Below are 6,000 nucleotides of genomic sequence, written 5' to 3' on the forward strand. Positions count from 1 at the left end.
TAGGTTTCATTATTAACTATAAAATCTAGTCAAAGCAGTTGAGATTTTTCCTCATTTTAAAATATGCTAAAGATAATATCACTTCAGTTATTAAAAACTGAAGAGTAAAGTGATGGCTAGTCTTCATAACTTTGACTACTTATCAACAGATCTACTTCCAGTCTTTGACAGTGCCATGGATTGAAATGTGTCTCCCCAAAATTCATATACTGAAGTCCTAAACCACAATAAGACTATATTTGGAGATGGGATCTTTAAGAAGGTAATTAATGCTAAATGAGGTTATAAGGTGTTAAAGGAAAAAACACAGGCCCAAAATGGCATCACTCATGCTAAAAGCCCATGATACCAAACTTAGATATACTATCTGATCTAACTGCAGTTTCAAGCTCTCCCAGAAACATAATCGTAATCAACCAGTCTGGAATTTTTTACTCAAGCACCAGTAAGGTAATAGTCACATAGGCCCTCTCCACCACCTCCCCCAATACAAGAAGACTCAATCTGCATGATAAAAACCCTTTCCTTTCTCTTTGCCCCCCCAAAAGTAATCCAGACCCAAAAAAATCCTTTCTTTTCTTTCCCTAGTAGTTCCCTTGCCCTACCTTTTCTCCTATTTAAAAAACAGACAAACAAAAAAAAAAGTTTCAATTTTGTACAACTCCTCAGAATGCCCTTTTAGTTGCTAGATGGGATGCTGCCTGATTCACGAATCGCTTGTGGACGGAAAAAAAAGGGGCCACTTCCTAAACCGATCAAGGGGGAGAGGGAGGCCTGCATGGTAGGCCCTACAGTCTCACAGACGGAAATTAACCACATAAGATGGTCTGCACAATAAAAAATTCCTAACTAAACGCGGGTTGAGGCTGCCAGTAGTCACATCTTTGGCCTGTAGCTTCCTTGACAAAGGTCAATCTTTACCGTGAGTCAGGAGTGTCCAAACTGCAGCCCGCGGGCCAACTGCGGCCCGCAATCCATTTTTAATTGGCCCACAGCAAATTCCAAAAACATATTTAGTTTACTTAAATAAACTAGGTGAGGCAATACGTACTTCACCTCGAGTGAGTGGCCCAGCTGTTTGTGTATTTTACCGCATATGGCCCTTGGTGAAAAACGTTGAAAAAAGTTTGGACACCCCTGCTGTAAGTGAACCTGTCTAATGTCTTTTTTGCATCTAACATAACATACCCTTGGAATGTCAGTAATCCCTTTTTCCAGACCCCTCTGGGCACAACCCCCACACCAGAGCAGGAAACGTCAAAATCCCTTATTGTTGTTGTCCCTTGATTACCATCTCTATGTGCTGTAAAATACTATTAACTATCCTGTACCCACCAATGTAAAAGAAGTACCTGTCTCTCCAATTTACTTTTTATCCAATCCCAGAGATTTCCCCGCTTTGCTTTCTCCCATCCCCTTAATCTACCACTAGTGGATTTCATGTAACCCTCTTCCTTTGATTCTAATGTATAAAATAAATTGCAGAACCGCCATTTTCAAAACACTTTCTCAATCCGTTGAGATTTTGCTTCCTGCCAATTGTCGTCAGTTTGGCTCAAATAAACTCTTATAAGCTTTCTCTTAGGCTGGATGTTTTTTTCGTCAACAGACAAATAAAGCCAATTAAATCTTCAAATGTACTCAGTTGAATTTTGTTTTTTAATAAAGGGTGGGGCCCTAATCCAGTAGTATTGGTAGCCTTATAAGCAGAGGAGGAGAGGAGAGAGATTTCCCTTCCCTCATGCTGCATGTTATCTTTACGTAGCTTCACTGCAGACAGCTGGTTAGATGTTAACAGGCCAAGGAACTAGTGAAACTGCTGGGCAAACAGTAATGCTAAACAGAAAGCCTCAACAGCAGAAAAACTACTTCTCCTATGTTGAGTGGCTCCTTCTCCTCAATTTAGGTATGTTGAGGTTGCGCCAATCATCAGCGGAAAAAGACAATTGCCCTGGTTCTTTATCCCCTTGTTCATTCATAGGTCTCCTGCCTTCCCACCCCATTAACCACTGCAATCTGGTTTCCACCACCACACCAGCCTATCTGCAACTATTCACACTGAGATAAGAGCCTCTTCCAACTGTCAACTCCAAGGGATTCAGCCCCACCTTGATCTCTTGGGAGTATTCATCACTGTTTTAGAAACTTTCTGTCCCCTAGTTTCTAAGACACCAGTCTCTCCTTGTTCTCCTTTGACCAGGTCTCAAGTCTCTTTCCCTTCCACCAATCCTGAAAGGTCTGCGGTACACAGGAATTTCATCCTCAGCACTTTTCTGGCCTCACTTACAAGACTTTTTGTGAGTGCCCTCATTCTCCATGACTTTAGCTACCGAACCCTCAAAAGTTTTTGGCCCTGACTGACCCTGCTACGAACTCCAGGGCCATGGTTTCATTTGTCTACAAAGTGACTCCACCTGGTGTTCCAAGAGCTTAACTCGGTGTACTCCTCTGAGAGGCGTCTCCACCAATTTTCCTTATTTGGCACGATTACCCACCAGTCACCAAGTCTTCCCTAGACTATGCTCCCCTCCCTCACAGCTGAAATTCAATCTCTCCACCCTGTGGTTTCTGTCTCTTTCATCATTCTTAAACCAACCTCTTTTCCACCTTCACTGCCCCCAGTTCATTTGTTCGGGAGGTAGCACTGAGGGAGTGTCGTGCAGGGGACCCTGCTCACTGCGCCATTTGTCGTGCACGGTCTCCGCTCCCGCTCCCCACATAAGAACGCAGGACATGGTGAGGCCAAAAAGGAACACCCACGGAGCCATAAGTAGGGAGTCAAACCAATATATTCTCGCTGGCGGTTGGGCTGGAGACACAGGAAGCAGGATCTACATAATCTGCCTAACAACAGTCCGCGTTTGCCAGCCACCACCTCCTTGCTAGCCCCCACTCTTCTCTCTGCTAGCGTAGCCACAGCCGTTATATTAGTGGCCAATGGCTTACTGGTTACAGCTGACGGCCAACTAGCCACAGCTGCTGGCCATCTGATCACAGTTGATGGCCATTTACTACCCGAGCCAGCACCTTTCTATGTGAGGCCGAGAGCCTGGAAACTGCTTTTTGGGGCTTTGTCCCCGCAGGGAGAAAGAGGAATGTGCATCAGAGCCAGGAGTATGGTTTTCTTTTCAAATGAACACGCATGCCCTGCCCTTCCCCCAGGGATTCGGACCCAGCATGTGGTCTGCCTACGTGTCAGGCTCTCATTCCACCTAGTCTCCAACCCACCTTCCACAATGCTGACAGAATGATCTTTGAAAAATGCAACCCTGATGGTGCAACCCATCTGCTTAGCCATTCAAAGGTGCCCCAGAACCTTCAGGATGAAGTCCAAACTCTTCTGGAAACCCTTCCTGTGTTCCTTCTTGCTCATAGCTTCCACCTCATCTCCTGATGCTCCCATGGGGACACAATGCACTCAAGTCTTTTCAACTGTGGTACCTACTGTTTCTGGAACCGCCCTCCTTTCCTTGCCTTGCTGTTACCTGATACCCTCCCTCACCTTTTCTGCATGTTAGTCACCTTGTTCAAAATGCCTCACCTGACTTCTCCAGGCAAGTAGGTTCCTCTTATGTTTCCACAGTACCTTGTTCATATCATGATTCTATATTTATTAACAGATATTATAAGCATTTGTGTTTATACACTGCCTCACCCACTAAACTGTGAACAGACTTTGTTCAAATCATTTTTGTATGCCCTCATGTAGAGCCTGGCACGCAATAGGTACTCCATTAATCCTTACTAAATAAGTTTTTTTTTAAAGATTTTATTGGGGAAGGGGAACAGGACTTTATTGGGAAACAGTGTGTACTTCCAGGATTTTTTTCCAAGTCAAGTTGTTGTCCTTTCAATCTTAGTTGTGGCGGTGCCATTCAGCTTCAAGTTGTTGTCCTTTCAGTCTTAGTTGCGGAGGGCGCAGCTCAGCTCCAGGTCCAGTTGCCGTCTCTAGTTGCAGGGGGCACAGCCCACCATTCCTTGTGGGAGTCAAACTGGCAACCTTGTGGTTGAGAGCCCACGCTCCAACCAGCTGAGCCATCTGGGAGGCAGCTCAGCTCAAAGTGCCCTGTTCAATCTTAGTTGCAGGGGGCAGAGCCCACCATCCCTTGCGAGACTCAAGGAGTTGAACCGGCAACCTTGTGGTTGAGAGCCCACTGGCCCATGTGGGACTCGAACCGGCAGCCTTCGGAGTTAGGAGCACGGAGCTCCAACCGCCTGAGCCACCAGGCCAGCCCCTAAATAAGTTTTTGAAGTGAAGAAGCATTTATATTTTTCTGATTGCTTAAAGTATACAGTGTTTAATATCTAACAAAAATAAAACTACCAACCCACTTTCAGGATAGCATGCTCTCTGAATCCCTTTTTTATATTTGAGAAGTACTTTTAATTTTTCAAAGCACTATTCCCCAAACACTTTATTATGAATGTTTCCGAACATGTGGGAACGAAAAAGATTTGTAACTGAACATTTATATACCCATCACTTAGATTCTAACCTAACCTTTTGCTATACAGGCATACTTTGGAGATATTGTAGGTTCAGTTTCGAACCATGGCAATAAGGGAAGTCCTAATCTTTTTGCTGGTGGACGGTCCCACGTTCAATTTGTGTAAACAAACAAGCAAACAAAAAGCAACACCTGTGAAGCGCAGTAAAATGAAGTATGCCTGTATTTGCAAAATACTTTTTATGGGCTAATTTAATTAGCAGCTTTTACTTCACTTAATGACTAAGGTATGATTTTACCTGTTTTATAGATACGGAAACTGAGACTAAGAGGGTTTAATGACTTGCTAACGAGCTTGTGTCCCAGGAATTATGATCAACTTGTGCCAGCTGACTCATCCATACCTGCTGGGTGTTAGATATATAACCTAGGTCTGAAAAATATTTTGAGTATCCTTGATAATGAAAAGCTTCCAATTCCACAAGATAGGAGAATCAGCAAAATTATGGGAAAATCCAACAAGAAAACATTTCTAGCTCATATTTCATTCAGGGAGGTTATCCATGCTTGGGTACCCTCCCCTTCACCCCCTTCCATTCACGTTTAGTCATTTCCTGCTGTGTCCGAGATGTTTCTTCCATCCATTCTTTTCCAGTACTAGAAGCAGGTCTAGAATATCTTTCATCTCAGCTGGTCTACTTTCTCCTTCCTTTTCGTGTTCCAGAGATACGTGACCTCCAATTAAACTGGGGGTCCTTGCCCATCTCACAAAAAGGCAGCAGCTTACCATTTCCTACCAAATTAAGTCTAGTGTAATCTGTGCTTTCCCCAATATAAAGTATCCAACCATGTCTTTTTACTCTATAGTTTCCATCCTACATCACGTAGAGTTGTTTTCCCAAATACACCCAAGGCTTTCTGCCTATTTCCCTTCTTCGTATATAAATCACCACCACTCCCCTCCAAAGTTCCTCACGTATAAATTCTAGACCTCCACCTCACGGCCCAACTCAAAAGCCAATTCTTCTCATAAAACTTGTAGACCCCCCGGGCCTGTTACAACCTCTACAGCCAAACTTGTGTTATCGTGTGTCACTGATGTTAATCTACGTTGTAGAGCTTTATGGTCTGATTTCTCTTGCCGCCTTCTGCCCCCTTTGCCCGAGGAACACGTCCTCGAGGACACGGACGCTGTCATGGTCACCATCGCCCTCGCCCACAGTCGGCGCTTTACCTGCTCAGTTTCGTTTAACACATCGTATCGCGGCGAAAGGGTCAGGGGCGGACGCCCTTTGCTGTATTCACACACACACACACACACACACACACACACGCACACACACACACACACACGCTGTCTTCCCCTCGGCCACACACGTGTCCCCAGGGCCACACACACACACACACACACACACACACGCACGCACGCACACGCGCGGACGCTATCTTCCCCTCGGCCACACACGTGTCCCCAGGCCCCCGCCCTGAACCTGCCTCGGGACGCCCCGCCTAGAGGAGCTTCCATTCCAGCCAACGGCAGAGGAGGCGCCTT

This window comes from Rhinolophus hipposideros (assembly GCF_964194185.1).
Source record: "Rhinolophus hipposideros genome assembly, chromosome: 16".
NCBI classification, from domain to species: Eukaryota; Metazoa; Chordata; class Mammalia; order Chiroptera; family Rhinolophidae; genus Rhinolophus; species Rhinolophus hipposideros.